Source organism: Abramis brama, assembly GCF_963993115.1.
Source record: "Abramis brama genome assembly, chromosome: 12".
In the NCBI taxonomy this organism is placed as follows: Eukaryota; Metazoa; Chordata; class Actinopteri; order Cypriniformes; family Leuciscidae; genus Abramis; species Abramis brama.
The window spans coordinates 18,044,917-18,065,984 of NC_139974.1; the positions used below are offsets into that span (position 1 = coordinate 18,044,917).

General features: G+C 38.7%; 1 protein-coding gene across 2 annotated transcripts in view; it reads left to right on the forward strand.

The window, feature by feature from the left end:
* Positions 1 to 21,068, forward strand: part of fkbp10a (FKBP prolyl isomerase 10a) — a 315,758-nt gene that overhangs the window by 45,822 nt on the left and 248,868 nt on the right. The window lies entirely within an intron of this gene.

Sequence of the window (21,068 nt, forward strand, 5' to 3'; positions counted from 1 at the left end):
TCGGCCTCTTACCACGAACACACTGCTGAAGTTTCATCAAGATCAGTTAATGTATGCAGAAGTTATTCCACTTCCGTGTTTCTCTTTTCTCGCCATAAATTCGATTCCTCGCCACAGCCAAACCGTTCGAGATATCAAAAATCCGTCCGCAATTTAGCATCCTCAAAGTCTTGACTACATGCACACCGAGTTTGAAGGGGACACGGTGAATTTTCTAGGAGGAGTATTTCACATTCCACAGCAAGCGTTTTCCAAACAACCCATAATAGCCGACTTCCTGTTGGGCTGGCGTAAAACTTGACCGGGGTAAAGTTGTTCGGCCCGATGAGATCTATATGTGTACCGAGTTTCATATTAATTCATACGAGCGTGTTTGATATATGGATCAAGTTTTAGAACCCCGTTCAAGGGGGCGCTGTTGAGCCCCCCAGCCACGCCCGGGTACCAGCTTCAGCCCGGCCCTGATGGCCGTGGGTTCTGACCTGTGTGCAAAGTTTCAAGAGTTTTTGAGCACGTTAAGGACCCCAAAAGCCCCTGAAACCTTGATTAACAATATAAAAGCAATAGTCAAATCCCCCCCTCCCCTCACACACACACAGACACAGAGAGAGGGAGAGAAAATTCTTCAGAAAATCCACATTCAAACCAAAATATCTCTCTTCCTGTTGGTCGGAGATGGTTCATGTAAATTAGAAAGTTGTCCGTCTTGATGAGAACAATACACATACCAAGTTTTGTGATTCTAGGAAAAACTAAGCCCCCATTTTTGACTAAAGGTGGCGCTACTGAGCCATTCCACCACGCCCGTTTCTGAAACTTTGCACATGTCTACGGGCTAATAAATGTGATGTGTCTGTTGAGTTTCATGCAATTTCAAGTATGTTAAGAGTCTCAAAAGCATCAAAAAATAATATTAAAGTTTGATGCGTTGCCACGGCAACAGTATCTAAGATATCAATAATCCTTTCACAGGTTTACATCTGCCGTGTGTCTACATTGTACGCATAAAGTTTGAAGCAAATCGGGTAAAAATAAGACACTGATTTCAAAGCATTTTGAAAGTGATGTACTTCCTGCTGCCTGTTGGTGGCGCTATAACTTTGACTCACAATAGTCACATCCATGTGATCGGCCTCTTACAACGAACACACTGCTGAAGTTTCATCAAGATCAGTTAATGTATGCAGAAGTTATAACACACTTCCTGTTTCATTTTTTCGCCATAAATTTGTTTCCTCGCCACGGCCAAACCGTTCGAGATATCAAAAATCCGTCCGCAATTTAGCATCCTCAATGTCTTGACTTCATGCACACCGAGTTTGGAGGCGAATCGATGAATTCCCTAGGAGGAGTACATTAAATTCCACAGCATGCGTTTCCAAACAACGCTAAATAGCCAACTTCCTGTTTGGCTGGCGTAAAACTTAGAGCACGAAAGTTGTTCGGCCCAATGAGATCTATATGTGTACCGAGTTTCATATTATTACATGCAAGCGTGTTTGATTTATGGACACGTGTTTGGATCCCGTTCCAGGGGGCGCTGTCGAGCCCCCCTGCCACGCCCGGGTACCAGCTTCAGTCCGGCCCTGATGGCCGCGGGTTCTGACGTGTGTGCAAAATTTCAAGAGTTTTCGAGCATGTTAAGGGCCCCAAAAGTGCCCGAAAGGTTGACAAAATAATAATAATAATAATAATAATAATAATAATAATAATAATAATAATAATCCTACCGAAAACAATAGGGCCTTCGCCCTTTCAGGGCTTGGGCCCTAATAATCCTACCGGAAACAATAGGGCCTTCGCCCTTTCAGGGCTTGGGCCCTAATAATAATAATAATAATAATAATAATCCTACCGAAAACAATAGGGCCTTCGCCCTTTCAGGGCTTGGGCCCTAATAATAATCCTAACGAAAACAATAGGGCCTTCGCCCTTTCAGGGCTTGGGCCCTAATAATAATAATAATCCTACCGAAAACAATAGGGCCTTCGCCCTTTCAGGGCTTGGGCCCTAATAATAATAATCCTAACGAAAACAATAGGGCCTTCGCCCTTTCAGGGCTTGGGCCCTAATAATCCTACCGAAAACAATAGGGCCTTCGCCCTTTCAGGGCTTGGGCCCTAATAATCCTAACGAAAACAATAGGGCCTTCGCCCTTTCAGGGCTTGGGCCCTAATAATCCTACCGAAAACAATAGGGCCTTCGCCCTTTCAGGGCTTGGGCCCTAATAATCCTACCGGAAACAATAGGGCCTTCGCCCTTTCAGGGCTTGGGCCCTAATAATCCTTACGGAAACAATAGGGCCTTCGCCCTTTCAGGGCTTGGGCCCTAATAATAATAATAATAATCCTACCGAAAACAATAGGGCCTTCGCCCTTTCAGGGCTTGGGCCCTAAATATACGTACCAAGTTTTGTGATTCTAGGAAAAACTAAGCCCCCATTTTTGACTAAAGGTGGTGCTACTGAGCCATTCCACCACGCCCGTTTCTGAAACTTTGCACATGTCTACTGGATAATAAATGTGATGTGTCTGTCGAGTTTCATGCATTTTCAAGCATGTGAAGAGTCTCAAAAGCATCCGAAAAGAATATTAAAGTTTGATGCGTTGCCACGGCAACAGTATCTAAGATATAAATAATCCTTACACAGGTCTACATCTGCCGTGTGTCTACATTATACACATAAAGTTTTAAGCAAATCGGGTAAAAATAAGAGGGTGATTTCAAAGCATTTTGAAAGTGACACATTTCCTGTTGCCAGTTGGTGGCGCTATAACTTTGACTCACAATAGTCACATCCATGTGATCGGCCTCTTACAACGAACACACTGCTGAAGTTTCATCAAGATCAGTTAATGTATGCAGAAGTTATAACACACTTCCTGTTTCTATTTTCTCGCCATAAATTTGTTTCCTCGCCACGGCCAAACCGTTCGAGATATCAAAAATCCCCTGGCAATTTTTCATCCTCAATGTCTTGAGTTCATGCACACCGAGTTTGGTGGCGATCGGGTAAATTCTCTAGGAGAAGTGTTTCAAATACCAGAACATGCGTTTCCAAACAACCCTTAATAACCGACTTCCTGTTGGGCTGGCATAAAAAGTAAAAGTACGAAAGTTGTTCGGGCCGATGAGATCTACATGTGTACCGAGTTTCATATTATTACATGCAAGCGTGTTTGATTTATGGACCAAGTTTTCGGACCCCGTTCAAGGGGGCGCTGTCGAGCCCCCCTGCCACGCCCGGGTACCAGCTTCAGCCCGGCCCTGATGGCCACGGGTTCTGACCCGTGTGCAAAGTTTCAAGAGTTTTCGAGCACGTTAAGGGTCCCAAAAGCCCCTGAAACCTTGAAAACAAACATTAAACGACAAATCCCTCCCACCCCTCACACACACAGAGACAGACAGAGAGAGAGAAAATTCTCCAAGTAATCACATTCAAACTAAAATATCTGACTTCCTTTTGGTTGGAGCTAATGAATGTAAATTAGAAAGTTGTCTGGCTTGATGAGAACAATATACGAACCGAGTTTTGTGACTCTATGTAAAACTAAGCCCCCATTTTTGACTAAAGGTGGCGCTACTGAGCCCCCTCACCACGCCCGTTTCTGAAACTTTGCACATGTCGACTGGCTAATAAGTGTGATGTGTCTGTCGAGTTTCATGCAATTTCAAGTATGTTAAGAGTCTCAAAAGCATAAAAAAAGAATTTTAAAGTTTGAAGCGTTGCCACGGCAACAGTATCTAAGATATCAATAATCCTTTCACAGGTCTACATCTGCCATGTGTCTACATTGTACACATAAAGTTTGAAGCAAATCAGGTAAAAATAAGAGGGTGATTTCAAAGCATTTTGAAAGTGACACATTCCTGCTGCCAGTTGGTGGCGCTATAACTTTTACTCACAATAGTTACATCCATGTGATCGGCCTCTTACAACGAACACACTGCGGAAGTTTAATCAAGATCAGTTAATGTATGCAGAAGTTATAACACACTTCCTGTTTCCATTATTCGCCATAAATTTGTTTCCTCGCCACGGGCAAACCGTTCGAGATATCAAAAATCCCCTGGCAATTTTTCATCCTCAATGTCTTGACTTCATGCACACCGAGTTTGGAGGCGATTGGATGAATTCCCTAGGAGAAGTGTTTCAAATTCCTGAGCATGCGTTTCCAAACAACCCATAATAGTCGACTTCCTGTTGGGCTGGCGTAAAACTTAGAGCATGAAAGTTGTTCGGCCCGATAAGATCTATATGTGTACCGAGTTTCATATTATTACATGCAAGCGTGTTTGATTTATGGACCAAGTTTTCGGACCCCGTTATAGGGGGCGCTGTCGAGCCTCCCTGCCACGCCCGGGTACCAGCTTCAGCCCGGCCCTGATGGCCGCGGGTTCTGACCCGTGTGCAAAGTTTCAAGAGTTTTCGAGCATGTTAAGGGCCCCAAAAGTGCCCGAGAAGTAGAAAAAAATAATAATAATAATAACAAATAATCCTACCGAAAACAATACGGCCTTCGCCCTTTCAGGGCTTGGGCCCTAATAATAATAATAATCCTACCGAAAACAATAGGGCCTTCGCCCTTTCAGGGCTTGGGCCCTAATAAATAATCCTACCGGAAACAATAGGGCCTTCGCCCTTTCAGGGCTTGGGCCCTAAATATAGCTGCAAGCAGCGATTACGGGCCCAAGCCGGTGGCACCGCAGCCCTGGGGCCTTTAGTTACCTAAAGGCACCGGGGTGGTGGTAACGCCGGCTTTGGCCCTTCATCGCTGCTCGCAGCTATATTTATATATATATATATATTAGGGCTGGGCGATTTAAATCGCGATATTGTTATGCGCATCTCGTCAGTAAAGCCGGTTCCTTGATTAGTAGTAAATCACCATCACCTGCTTTCAGATGGAGCGGCATTTAGGGCTGATGAGATAATTAAGTGATTAATTTAGTGATGATTGAGCATTATTGAAGACACCTGATGATAACAAGCAGAATCACTGAAGGAGAAAATCACAAATTGTAAGTTACCATTAAGGTGATGGGTGTTTGCTTTAGTTGGGCTCTAGACCATTATATGTTTACTTTAATATTGACTGTTGTTTGTCTGCTGTTATTGATTTATAACAGTTAAATTAACAAAGTAAAATGTTATCTTACAGTGTTGGTTATGTTTTGACATAATCATGCTGTGATTTGAAAAAGGAAACTTATTGAGATAGTTTGGTTTAACTTGTTAGCAGCAGTTTTGTGATTCTTCAGCCTATGATTATCAGTACTTTACTTATAATTCAAAATATTTAATAAACATTGTTCTGATCAAAAGACATTCAGATAAATTCATTTAAAACACAGACATCAATAATCAGCCTGTGAATCTCAACAATGGTGACAATAATAAAGCATGTTGCAGTGGCTGCCACCAATCACAACTCATTAATGGCTCCCATCATGCATTGCGGTATGAATAAATTATGATCTGAATTGTCTATGTAATTTACTTTTCCTAATTGAATATTCTGCTCCTCACCATTGTTGAGATGCATAGACTGAATCTTGACATCTGTGTGTACCTAAACGAACGATTTTTTTTTTTTTTTTAAACAACTTTTAAGAAATCCTTTATATTATATCAAAAATTCTGGCCATTTATGCAGATTCACAGTTATGCTGTAACCAACAACATAAATCAAAGTCAGAAAGAAGGATTTTAATGAGTTCAGTGATCAAGTTCAAATGATGATTGTCATAATATAACCAACACCATCAGATCACTTTTTTCTTTGTTCAGCTGGCGATTATAAGCCAGATACAACAGCCAAACAAAATCTAAAGTTAATAATATATGGGTCAAGAGTCCAACTAAAGCAACCATTGATCGTCATAATGGTGGCTTACAATTTGAGATTTTCTCCTTCAGTGATTCTGCTTGTTAACATCAGGTGTCTTCAATAATGTTCAATCATCACTAAATTAATCACTTAATTATCTCATTCAAATAAACACTCTTGAGTGTGGACTCATACACTCCCAGGAGTGTTAATTTAACACGGGAGTTTTTGCTGTGTACAAAGAGCCGTAGTTAACTGACAAGCTGAGCCATATCGCATTAAATATCGCTGGCGATACGTCCGCGATATTGATGTGATTTGGCTCAGCTTGTCAGTTAACTACGGCTCTTTGTAGTAAATTCTGCTCCATCTGAAAGCAGGTGATGGCGATTTACTACTAATCAAGGAACCGGCTTTACTGACGAGATGCGCATAACAATATCGCGATTTAAATCGCCCAGCCCTAATATATATATATATATATATATACACACACACATATACATATATACACATATATATATATATATATATATATATATATATATATATATATACACACACACACACACACATATACATATATACACATATACATATATAAATATATAAAAGACAGCAAATATTACTTGACTTACCTTATTCTGATTTTATGATGCACTCAAAATATTCCACAACAAATCCTTTAAATTTAATGTAAAAAAAAAAACGAAAGTAAGCAGTGTTGGGCTCACGTAACCCTCTCATTAGAATCAAAATGTTTCAACATTTGCCATGTATTTGGATGCTAAACTATTCTTTATTATAGGCTTTGTACTTCACTCGTGTTCCAATATCGACGGAAAAAATCATCCTCTTCACACGCACAAAAATGTACTTGAAAACATCACAGTGGAGCAGTGCTTACTGTGAATGTACGAATTGTACTACTGACTATTAAGAGCAGTGTAATTTTTATATGTTAGGTTGACTATTTTATTATTATATTTTATTAAGTCTACAATGAACAGGCTGCGATGTCAAGATTGCAATGCTGGAATGTGTGTGTGTGTGTTCATGTTTTTCTATCCTGGTGGGGACTTCAACCTGAATGCACAGACTCATGGGGACTCGTGTCACAGTGGGGACCTAAATAGAGGTTCCCATGGGTAAACAAGCTTATAAATCATACAGAATGAGTTTTTTTGGAAATGTAAAAATGCAGAAAGTTTTCTGTGATGGGTAGGTTTAGGGGTAGGGTTAGTGTAAGGAGATAGAATATACAGTTTGTACAGTATAAAAACCATTAAGTCTATGGAGAGTCCCCACAAAGATAGTAAAACGTGTGTGTGTGTGTGTGGCGTGGGCGCGATTGAACAGTGGACACATAAAAACATAGTCCGTCATTATACAGGACGACATTCAAACTGCAAAGTGTTAACTTATATTTGTGTACAGTCGCAATAAAACACAACATTGTGCTTTTGTAAAATAATTTCAAGCAATCCACCCCCTGAAAGGCGCTAATTTTAAAATTAAACTAAAATGCTCACGACTGCACGGGCATTCATAACGGTGCACGTCCACGGCGAGGAACGAGCAGAACAGAGTAAACGTTTTTCAGTTAATTCCTACTTCCATAGGAATTCATTTGAAACGCTCGCTCAACCACTATCAATATCAGTGCAGACGAACATATTTTACTTTCGCTTTTAAGTTGGCAATTCAAAAGCCCCCAGGCGGTGTCACACGTTGATTAACCGGTGGTAAAATATTCTCACCGTCATATGCCTAGTATATTTTTAGATAGATACAATAGGCCTACCTGATTTTGAACACAAGAGGGCAGTATAGCCCTATGTATGACTTGATTTTATGGGACTAAATAGTACAATTACTATTTTTAAACTTATAAATAATTCTTAAATTTAAAAAAAAGAATAAAATGGGTTTAGTTGTGATATTTGTATACTTTTATATAGAAATAAATGGTGTATAATTAAATTTTTGAAGATATGAGGCTTTTAGTGTTTCCTTTTTGTACATTACTTTAATCCCTCGCCATAGCAAAACCGTTTGAGATATTCAATATCGGTTCACAATTTAGCATCTTTAATGTATTTTCATCATGTTGAAAAAGTTTGGTGTGAATAAAATAAACCACTTAGCAGGAGTGGGTAAAAATGCAGAGGCTGAATTTGCAAATAAATCCACATTCAAACCAAAATATCTGACTTCCTGTTGGTCCAAGCTAATGACTGTAAATTAGAAAGTTGTCAAAAACATTTAGAAAGTGACACACTTCCTGCTGCCAGTTGGTGGCGCTATAACTTTGACTCACAATAGTTACATCCATCTGATCGGCCTCTTACCACGAACACACTGCTGAAGTTTCATCAAGATCAGTTAATGTATGCAGAAGTTATACCACTTCGTGTTTCTCTTTTCTCGCCATAAATGCGTTTCCTCACCACGACCAAACCGTTCGAGATATCAAAAATCCGTCCGCAATTTAGAATCCTCAATGTCTTGACTTCATGCACACCGAGTTTGGTGACAATTTAATTAATTTTCTAGGAGGAGTGTTTCAAATTCCACAGCAAGCGTTCTCCAAACAACCCATAATAGCTGACTTCCTGTTGGGCTGGCGTGAAACTTGACAGAGGGAAAGTTGTTCGGCCCGATGAGATCTATATGTGTACCGAGTTTCATATTAATTCATGCAAGCGTGTTTGATATATGGACCATGTTTTCAGACCCCATTCAAGGGGGCGCTGTTGAGCCCCCCTGCCACGCCCGTTTCTGAAACTTTTCACATGTCTACTGGCTAATAAGTGTTATGTGTCTGTCGAGTTTTATCCAATTTCAAGCATGCTAAGAGTCTCAAACGCATCCGAAAAGAATATTAAAGTTTGATGCGTTGCCACGGCAACAGTATCTAAGATATCAATAATCTTTTCACAGGTCTACATCTGCCGTGTTTCTACATTATACACATAAAGTTTGAAGCAAATCAGGTAAAAATAAGAGAGTGATTTCAAAGCATTTTGAAAGTGACTCACTTCCTGCTGCCAGTTGGTGGCGCTATAACTTTGATTCACAATAGTCACATCCTTGTGTTCGGCCTCTTACAACGAATACACTGCTGAAGTTTCATCAAGATCAGATAATGTATGCTGAAGTTATAATACACTTCCTGTGTCCCTTATTCGCCATAAATTTGTTTCCTCGCCACGGCCAAACCGTTTGAGATATCAAAAATCCGTCCGCAATTTAGCATCCTCAATGTCTTGACTTCATGCTGACCGAGTTTGGTTGCGATTGGACGAATTCTCTAGGAGGAGTACATCAAATTCCAGAGGATGCGTTTTTCAAACAATCCATAATAGCTGACTTCCTGTTGGGCGGAGCTAATAACATAGAGTGCGGAAGTTGTTCGGCCTGATGAGATCTATATGTGTACCGAGTTTCATACTAATACGTTCTTGTATGTGTCCAAGATTTCAGATTGTGTTCTAGGGGGCGCTATTGAGCCCCCCTGCCACGCCCCGGGTACCAGCTTCAGCCCGGCCCTGATGGCCGTGGGTTCTGACCTGTGTGCAAAGTTTCAAGAGTTTTCGAGCATGTTAAGGGCCCCAAAAGTGCCAGAGAAGTAGAAAAAAATAATAAATATAGCTGCGAGCAGCGATTACGGGCCCAAGCCGGTGGCACCGCAACCCCCGGTGCCTTTAGTTACACTAAAGGCACCAGGGTGGCGGTGCCGCCGACTTGGGCCCTCCATCGCTGCTCGCAGCTATATTTATATATATATATATATATATATATATATATATATATATATAACAAAAGATATATACATTATATATCAGACAAGTAGTATTCTCTGTTCTTGTCACTTCACAAAAAAAAGGTACAAATTGTACTACTGACTATTTAAACAGAGCAGTGTAATTTTGATATGTTAGGTTGACTATTTTATAATTATATTTTATTAGGGCTATAATGAACAAGCTGCGATGTCAAGATTGCAATGCTGGAGTGTGTGTGTGTGTGTGTGTGTTTGTGGCGTGGGCGTGATTGAACAGTGGAGACATAAAAATATACTTTATGGTGCTAACTTTAAAATGTAACTAAAATGCTCACGGCTGCACGGGCATTCATTCCTACTTCCATAGGAATTAATTGAAAACGCTTGCTCTGCTCCCCACCATTATCAATGTCAGTGGGGACGAACATATTTTACTTTTGTTTTTAAGTTAGCGATTCAAAAGCCCCCAGCGGTGTCACACGTCGATTAACCGGTGGTGAAATTATATTCTCACTGTCACATACATAGTATAGGCCGCCTGAAAGAGAATTTAGCTTGCCCGACCATAGTAGCCTGATTAGAACGTCAATGACAAAAAAATAACTTGGGAATCACTAAAACGAGAGATTATTCTAATTACATTATATTAATTTTAAGTTGCAATTAACAGTTGATAATAAATGTATTACTGATCAATGGTAACAAGGTTGCGCTGCTGAGGCTCGTGCAGCTTCTCCAGGAGAAATGTAAACAAATGAGCGCAGCACACAAAAAAGAAACCCAGTTAACAACATACTGACTATAAAAATTACAAATATGGAGTTTTTATATATTTTATAACATATGATAAGAGCAACCTCACTTGACGAGTAGGCTATGTTTCCTGAATACAATCACGATTGAAACTGCGACATTGATTTCATCAACAGGTTAATAAACAGTTACAATTAAGTCACTTACATTTTAGATGCAATATTGACTGTTTTTGTTCTGTTTCAGCAGCAAAAATAGTTAAACCAAGATCACAGCAGAACCATCGTGCATCTCACAGCAACTTGTTTTCTCATTACTGAATGATTCAGCATTTTGAACGAATCGGTTGACTCAAAGATTCAATGACCAATCCATAAACATCTGTCTCAATCATGAATGACTCAGTCATTCGAACGAATTGTTTGAACGAATGAATTAATGACTCACTCATTAAGACGGTCGCCTGGCGACACCTAATGGCGGTTTAGTGTTATGTTTAAAAGTATCATTCTTTCCAACGTGTGTGCACCATTATCAATGTCTGTGCGGACGTCTTTACTTTCACTTTTATATTAGCGATTTAAAAGCACCCGCTCGTGTCACACGTCGATTAACCGATGGGAAAATATCCTCACAGTACCTAATAAATTTATATTTAAATACAATAGGCCTACCTAGTTAAACGTTTTATATACTATTTTGATATCCTTTTAGACACAAGAGGGCAGTATAGCCCTATGTTTGCTTTTTTTGTTGAACCAAATAGCAGTAAATAGCCTGTTTTTAACTTTTTCATACTTCTTGAATTGCAAAAACAGAATAAAATGGGTTTAGTTCTAATATTTGTATAATTTTATATAAAAATAAATGGTGTATAATTACATTTTTAGAAGTTATGAGATGTTTCCTGCTTCCTTTTTGACATAAATTTAATCCCTCGCCATAGCAAAACCGTTTGAGATATTTATTATCTGTTCACAATTTAGCATCTTTAATGTATTTTCATCATGTTGAAAAAGTTTGGTGGGAATAAAATAAACCACTTAAGCGGAGTGGGTAAAAATTCACAGGATGATTTTGCAAACAAATCCACATTCAAACCAATATATCTGACTTCCTGTTGGTCAGAGCTAATAACTGTAAATTAGAAAATTGTCCGGCTCGATGAGAACAATATACGTACTGATTTTTGTAATTGTGGGTAAAACTAACCCCCCCCACTTTTGTCAAAAACATGTTTAAAGTGACACACTTCCTGCTGCCAGTTGGTGGCGCTATAACTTTGACTCACAATAGTTACAACCATCTGATCGGCCTCTTACCACGAACACACTGCTGAAGTTTCATCAAGATCAGTTAATGTATGCAGAAGTTATTCCACTTCGTGTTTCTCTTTACTCGCCATAAATTCGATTCCTCGCCACGGCCAAACCATTCGAGATATCAAAAATCCGTCCGCAATTTAGCATCCTCAAAGTCTTGACTACATGCACACCGAGTTTGGAGGGGACACGGTGAATTTTCTAGGAGGAGTATTTCACATTCCACAGCAAGCGTTTTCCAAACAACCCATAATAGCCGACTTCCTGTTGGGCTGGCGTAAAACTTGACCGGGGGAAAGTTGTTCGGCACGATGAGATCTATATGTGTACCGAGTTTCATATTAATTCATGCAAGCGTGTTTGATATATGGACCAAGTTTTAGAACCCCGTTCAAGGGGGCGCTGTTGAGCCCCCCAGCCACGCCCGGGTACCAGCTTCTGCCCGTCCCTGATGGCAGGGGGTTCTGACTTGTGTGCAAAGTTTCAAGAGTTTTTGAGCACGTTAAGGACCCCAAAAGCCCCTGAAACCTTGATTAACAATATAAAAGCAATAGTCAAATCCCCCCCTCCCCTCACACACACAGAGACACAGAGAGAGGGAGAGAAAATTCTTCAGAAAATCCACATTCAAACCAAAATATCTCTCTTCCTGTTGGTCGGAGATAGTTAATGTCAATTAGAAAGTTGTCCGTCTTGATGAGAACAATACACATTCCAAGTTTTGTTGCTGTTGATAAAACTAACCCCCCCACTAATGACTAAAGGTGGCGCTACTGAGCCCCTCACCACGCCCGTTTCTGAAACTTTGCACATGTCTACGGGCTAATAAATGTGATGTGTCTGTCGAGTTTCATCCAATTTCAAGTATGTTAAGAGTCTCAAAAGCATAAAAAAAGAATATTAAAGTTTGAAGCGTTGCCATGGCAACAGTATTAAAGATATCAAAAATCCTTTCACAGGTCTACATCTGCCGTGTGTTAACATTATACACATAAAGTTTGAAGCAAATCAGGTAAAAATAAGAGGGTGATTTCAAAGAATTTTTAAAGTAACACACTTCCTGCTGCCAGTTGGTGGCGCTATAACTTTGACTCACAATAGTCACATCAATGTGATCGGCCTCTGACAACGAACACACTGCTGAAGTTTCATCAAGATCAGTCAATTTATGCAGAAGTTATAACACATTTCCTGTTTCTCTTTTCTCGCCATAAATTCGTTTCCTCGCCACGGCCAAACCGTTCGAGATATCAAAAATCCCCTGGAGTTCAAAAAAGAACTTCATTTTTGTGAAGTTCTGAGTTTTTATTTAGGATTTATAGGCTTTTTAATGTATTTTGCCACGCCCATTTTCTAAATGACCCTATTACAGCCAGGCAAATGCAAAAGTTCAACTTTTTTTGATAATTATTGATCTAGAGAGTCCAGAGAATTGTCCTAGACTGGTTTGGTTCCGATCGGGCGAAAAACCTAGGACTAGTTCGCAAAAGTAGGTTTTTAACATATTCGTAAATATTTAATGAACGGTTTGATTGACATTACTGGTTCTAGAGGCAAAGTTGTTCAACATGAGCAGATCTATCAAATGATATGCATTTTGTGATGATATGTGTAACACCACGTGATTACAGAGCCATAAAACTCGTTAGCGCCAACTAGTGGCCGATTTCTTTCAAAATTCTTACAGACCTCTAGGGCCATGAGTCAAACATGCCCATCGAGTTTCATTCCGATCGGCCTCTGTTAACCTTGTCTAATAGGTGCTCAACTTTATTGGCCAATGGTGGCCATGTTTTTTGAGATACACCAATGTCCTCATAGACATACATGGCCCCTTGGACCAAGACACTGCATACCAATTTTCAAGTCAATCGGACTAACGGTCAGGTGGTTATAGCCCTTTTCATGTTTTTTTCATGTTATAGCGCCACCTAGTGTTCAATCGTCGCGATTTTTTTACTGTGACCCCAGACTGAACCCATACACATGTGTACCGAGTTTGGTTAAGCTATCTCATTTACTTTTTGAGTTATAGCCATTTTAGTAAAATAGGCTCCTCCCACAATGTTCATTTTATGCCCCCTAGCGACCATGAATCGAAATATCGCCATTTTTTATTATTATTATTGATCTTCAGACTCCAGTGAACATTTCTGCACTGGTTTGGTTCTGATCGGACAAAAAACCTAGGACTAGTTCGCAAAAGTAGGTTTTTGACAAAATTCAAAATGGCGGAAAATCTATCATGACGGAAATAAAATCGGAGATATACGTTTTGTTCGTCAGGTGTCCAGCTTTCCAATGATATAAGACACTTGAGTCTACGACATACGGTCTAGGAGTTATGAGCTGTTTCACGCTTTTGGTCACTATAGCGCCACCTATGGGCCAATCGGGGTCATAATCTCTGAACCTCTCCTCGATTTTTGTACTACCATCTGGCAAAGTTTCAATAATAATTAAAGCTGCAAGCAGCATTTAGCGGGGTTCAAGCATTTAGGGTCTTTAAGCACATAAGGCAGTTTAGTGAGTTGTCTGAGTTTTTGTTTAGGATTTACAGGCTTTTGAGTGTTTTTTGCCATAACCATTTTCTAAATGATCCTGTTATGGCTACCCAATGGGTAAAGTTTAAGTTTTTTATATAATTATTGATCTAGAGCTTCCAGAAAATTGTACTGCACTGGTATATTTCCGATCGGGCTAAAAACCGATGGCGGCATAGACATACATGGCACCTTGGACCAAGACACTGCATGCCAATTTTAAAGTCAATCGAACTAATGGTCAGGTGGTTATAGCCCTTTTCCTGTTTTTGTGATTATATGGCCTGATCTCCATTTTAAATAATTATTTTAAAGGTGCTGTAGAATGCATTGATATATTTTAAATTGTTCTCTGATATCTCTGAAACAGAAATGTCTTCAACAGTCAAGTAGTGGATAAAATCACTAATGTTACTTTCTGCTTGCGGTAGGGGTTGTAATGGAAATATAACATTAGTTGGAACTGCCCCCTTCTTCAGTATCAAACAATGAGCGAAACCTGCTTGATATTGTCCCACTCCCAGGTTAGAAAAACTGTCTGTGGTAAAATGGGCAGAGCAAACTAACAGCTTTGAATTAAAATGGTGAGGTATCCTGTTGTAAACATCAACCATGCCTGTTGACAGTTTTGTGGGAAGGGAATGAAAAGTTCTCAAATCTGCAGCACAGCCTCGAACATGACATTTATATCCATGATCTGCCATTTTCACTATTGTCCTTGCTTGCTTCTTCACAATACCTGCAGATCTTCTGATGATTCAGCTGTGCAGGTCCACGTTAACACTGCCTGGCCTAGAACATGGGCTGGTATATGCAAATTTGGGGGGTATAAATATTAATGATCCTGACTCCAACGTCACAGTCAGTGTTATGCTGGGATTCACTCATTTTTCAGCGGTCTTTTGCAAACAGGAGATTTACACATGAAGGAGGAAACAATGGTGTTTGAGGCTCACGGTATGTCAGTTCCATGTCCAGAACTCTTATCATTCAACTATGCCAAGATAAATACAGTTTTCAATTGTATGGCACCTTTAAAATAGATGATTAGTAATATAATGCTTACTTGTAGTCTGAAATGGCTTTAACAAAAGAAGAAAAATAGTCTTAGATTTCTGTTCACTCTAATCATGTACAAATAAAGTAGCACATTAAGATTACATTTATTTGAATGCATTATCAATACTAAAAGTGAAGGTGTAGTTGATATCTTTGGTGATAATATCTGTAGTAATCATAAAAAAATCAATTAAGAAATAAAGAATTAAAATTACAAATAATATTCTATTAAGATATGAGTTACAATAACATGATTTGCAATAGTAATAATATCAATAATATATGCACAATACACACAGATTAGACTATCAGGTCTGTGTCTTACAAAAACATTAGTATTGCAGCCAATGTGAGTCTGTGGGATTTATAAACAGACAAAATATGATTTGAAATGTTATTTTAATGATTTTATTAAGTTTAAACAATATTTCAAATGGAAAAAAAATGAAAAATAATATTTTAGTGAGCAGAATGAACCAATGAGTGGTCTTCATCTGGTGGTTAAAATGTAAATGAAAACAATAATACTTAAACAATAATACTTAATACACTAACCATGCTTGAACACACACATGCACACACATTTTGTTGTAGATGTAGATATTTAAAATAAAAGATAGGTAACAAAATGATAATTGCAAATCTCCTCTGTATAACACCATTTTCAGATTGAGGGGCAGAATTGTTCAAACTGAGAGCTCAGTACAAATGAAGTGATAAACTTTGACAAAACATGATTGTGTTATAATAGGTGATTTTCATGCAAGTAATTATATACTTTATACAAAAATTAATGCAAAAGCACAGGTGAAAATATTTTATTAAGTAGAATGTCCTGCAGAGGGCAGTAGAAGACCACTAATTGACTCACTTTCATTTGAAAGACTTTTTTATCCACCAGTAAAACAAAGCAGTTTCTCCATGTTCTTTCCATTAAGCATGCTTACACACACAGACACACACAAACACAAACACATCCACACACACATCCACACACACACACACACACACACACACAAAGATAAATATGTTTTCCATGTTTTTAGGATGTGATATTGTGAAAATATCTTTTAATGGTCTAACCATTTCACATATTTCTTTGTGATCTGTATTACCAGTCCGTAATAATAATAATAATAATAATATTTAATTGTCTATAGGCATTTCTTTATCTAATAATATAAAACTTCATAATAATCATAATAAAAAATTTAAAAATAAAATATATACAAATATCATAATAAAATAAAAAACATCATAATAAAAAAGATTGCTTTTTAAAGCATTTGTTTGTTTCCCAATACTGAAAGCGAATAAAAAGATCATGTGTAATCCTGCTGCTCCCTCCAGTGGACAACAGTGGTGTGTTTCTAGTGGTGCAACAGTTGAAGTGATTGATTGAATTAATGAATGAATGAATGGGAATTTGGTTTATCACTTATATCTCCGGAACCAAAAGGCGAAAAATTCTGAAACTCAGAGCATAGATAGTGTTTGAGGAGTCTTGTTGAATGAGACCATCGCGGTGTTTTTGGGCGATTGGGACCGGGAGTTCTGATCGTTCAAAGGCATATATTTCAGGGCTTTTATCTCTGGAAGGCCCGAGGCCCGCGACGATACGTTTCGATCAAGAGAGGTCCTTACCATCAAAATTTGAGCGTGCAGCGTCTTTCCGTTTTCGAGTTATGAGTGAATTTGTACTGGGGGGGCGTGGCCTAAATGGCGGCCTCCGTTTTTACTTTCGTTTCAGGATTCCATTCCTTAATTTGACAGAATTGTCAATAGTAATACTTCAATAGATGAGTTTTGACAAAATGTGATTGTAAATGTTAAAATAATGATTTTATAAAGTCTAAATATGAATTATATAACAATATTAGGGAGTAGTATGATGAAATGACAGCAGGGGGCAGTACAATACCACTTATTGACTTAATATGCCATGTTATATCATTTTTACCTTTTTAACTGTTATAGAGGCAAATTTTGTCCGATCTGTCTGAAATTTTTCATGCTTCTTAAGAGCAGAACTTCTTAAGTTCTGACTTGTTTTTATTAAAGAGATATAGGCTTTCGGGGACACTTGGTAAAGGCCACATTTTGAAGTGAACCTATTATAGCTAACCAAATGAAGTAGTTCAACTTTTTCTGACAATTATTGATCTAGTGAGTACAGAGAATTGTATTGCACTAGTTTTGAACATTATGATATGAAAATTATATGATCAGAGATTTACAGACCATTTTACAGATCAGACCATTTACAGCCAATACAGGCAGTTTACCATAGGAAACATATGGTTTTAAAGCCTTTTAACTGTTATAGCGCCACATTTGGTCCGATCTCCAAAAATTTTTGCATGCTTGTTAATGATGATATGTCACATATGCTCACCAATTTTTGTGAAGTTCTGAGTTTTCATTTAGGATTTATAGGCTTTTGAGTGTATTTTGCAACGCCCATTTTATAAATGACCCTATTACAGCCACTCAAATGCAAAAGTTCAACTTTTTTTTGATAATTATTGATCTAGAGAGTCCAGAGAATTGTCCTAGACTGGTCTGGTTCAGATCGGGCGAAAAACCTAGGACTAGTTCGCAAAAGTAGGTTTTTAACATGTTTGCGAATATTTAATGAACGGTTTGATTGACAGCAATGGTTATAGAGGCAAAGTTGTTCAGCATGAGCAGATCTATCAAATGATATGCATTTTGTGACAATAAGTGTAACACCATGTGATTACAGAGCCATAAAACTCGTTAGCGCCAACTAGTGGCCGATTTCTTTCAAAATTTTTACAGACCTCTAGGGCCATGAGTCAAACATGCCCATCGAGTTTCGTTCCGATCGGCCTCCGTTAACCTTGTCTAATAGGTGCTCGACTTCATTGGCCAATGGCGGCCATGTTTTTTGAGATACGTCAATGTCCTCATAGACATACATGGCACCTTGGACCAAGACACTGCATACCAATTTTCAAGTCAATCAGACTAACGGTCAGGTGGTTATAGCCCTTTTCATGTTTTTTTCATGTTATAGCGCCACCTAGTGTTCAATCGTCGCTATTTTGTTACTGTGACCCCAGATTGAAATCCTACATATGTGTACCCAGTTTGGTGAAGATATCTCATTTACTTTTTGAGTTATAGCCATTTTAGTAAAATAGGCTCCTCCCACAACGTTCATTTTGAGCCCCCTAGCGACTTTGAATCGAAATATCGACGTTATTTCGATAATTATTGATCTTCAGACTCCAGAGAACATTTCTGCACTGGTTTGGTTCCGATCGGACGAAAAACCACGGACTAGTTCGCAAAAGTAGATTTTTGACAAAATTCAAAATGGCGGAAAATCTATCATGACGGAAATGAAATCGGAGATATACGTTTTGTTCGTCAGGCGTCCAGCTTTCCAATGATATAAGACACTTGAGTCTACGACATACGGTCTAGGAGTTATGAGCAGTTTCGCGCTTTTGGTTGCTATAGCGCCACCTATAGGCCAATCGGGGTCATACTCTCTGAACCTTTCCTCGATTTTTGTACTACCATCTGACAAAGTTTCAAGTCTCCAGCACTTACGGTTTGGGCTGCACGATGCGTTTTAGCGGAGAAGAATAATAATAATAATAATTAAAGCTGCAAGCAGCATTTATCGGGGTTCAAGCATTTAAGGCCTTTAAGCACATAAGCATTTAAGACATTACGTTTTATTTAACAAGCTTTTAACCACTGAAATTATAGATGGAAAAATCCATTTACAGCCAATATAGGCAATTTACCATAGGAAATATGTAGTTTTAAAACTTTTTGCCAGTTATAGCGCCACCTATGGTCCGATCTACATGAAATTTTGCATGCTTGTTTAGAATGTTATGGCACATATGCTCACCCATTTTCGTGAAGTTCTGAGTTTTCGTTTAGGATTTATAGGCTTCTGAGTGCATTTTGCCACGCCCATTTTCTTTATGACCCAATTATACCCATGCGAAAAATGCAAAAGTTCAACTTTTTTTCGATAATTATTGATCTAGAGAGTCCAGAGAATTGTCCTAGACTGGTCTGGTTCTGATCGGGCGAAAAACCAGGGACTAGTTCGCAAAAGTAGGTTTTTAACATATTCATGAATATTTAATGAACAGTTTGATTGACAGTGATGGTTCTTGAGGCAAAGTTGTTCAGCATGAGCAGATCTATCAGATGATATGCATTTTGTGATGATAAGTGTAACACCACGTGATTACAGAGCCTTAAAACTCGTTAGCGCCAACTAGTGGCCGATTTCTTTCAAAATTCTTACAGACCTCTAGGGGCTTGAGCCGAACATGCCCATCGAGTTTCGCTCCGATCGGACGTCGTTAACGGTGCTCAAACCTCATTGGCCAATGGCGGCCATGTTTTTTGAGATACGCCAATATCCTTTTAGACATACATGGCCCCTTGGGCCAAGACACTGCATACCAAATTTCAAGTCATTCGGAAAAACGGTCAGTTGTCTATATGTTTTTATTTGTTTTATAGCGCCACCATGTGGCCAATCGACGCAATTTTTTTACTGTGACCTCAGATTGACCTCTTACACATGTGTACCAAGTTTGGTGAAGTTTACTTAATTACTTCTTGAGTTATAGCCATTTTAGTAAAATAGGCTCCTCCCACAACGTTAATTTTGCACCCCCTAGCGACCATTAATCGAAATTTCAACTTTTTTTCGATAATTATTGATCTTCAGACTCCAGAGAACAATTCCGCACTGGTTTGGTTCCGATCGGGCGAAAAACCAGGGACTAGTTCGCAAAAGTAGGTTTTTGACAAAATTCAAAATGGCGAAAAATCTATCATGGCGGAAATGAAATCGGAGATATACGTTTTTTTCTTCAGAAGCTCTGGATTTCAATGATATAAGACACTTGAAGCTACGCCTTACGGTCTGGGAGTTCTGAGCAGTTTTGCGCTTTTGATTGCTATAGCGCCACCTATGGGCCGATTGGGCTGAGTCCGTGTATCTGAGTAGCGAGCAATAGTACTACCATCTGGCAAAGTTTCAAGTCTCTAGGTCTTACGGTTTGGGCTGCACGATGCGTTTTATGGCGGAAAAATAATAATAATTAAAGCTGCAAGCAGCATTTATCGGGGTTCAAGCAGTTAAGGCCTTTAAGGCCTTTAAGCACAAAAGCATCAAAAGTTATTAGTTTTATTTAGCAAGCATCTAACCACTGACATAATAGATGAAAAAGACCATTTACAGCCAATACAGGCAATGTACCATAGGAAATATATGGTTTTAAAGCTTTTTTAACAGTTATAGCGCCACCTATGGTCTGATCTCCATAAAATTGCTTACTGTGACCTCAAATTGAACCCATACACATGTGTACTGAGTTTGGTGAAGATATCTCATTTACTTCTTGACTTATAGCCATTTTAGTAAAATAGGCTCCTCCCACAACAATTTACCACATTCTAGTATTATTTACTATGATTCTAGCATGATTGTGCTACAATAGTAATTGTTATATAAGTGATTTTTTAGTGTCTTATTGTTATATAAGTGATTTTTAGTGTATAATGAATGCAAAAGCATATGTGAGTAGACTTCATTAATAAGTAGAATGGCCAGCAGAGGGCAGTAGAAGACCAGTTATTGGCTCACTTTCACTTTAAACTTCATGATTTTCACCATTTTTCTGTACTAAAGCAAACCAGTTTTTCCATTTTAACTCCATAATGCATGTTTACACACACACACACACACACACACACACACACACAC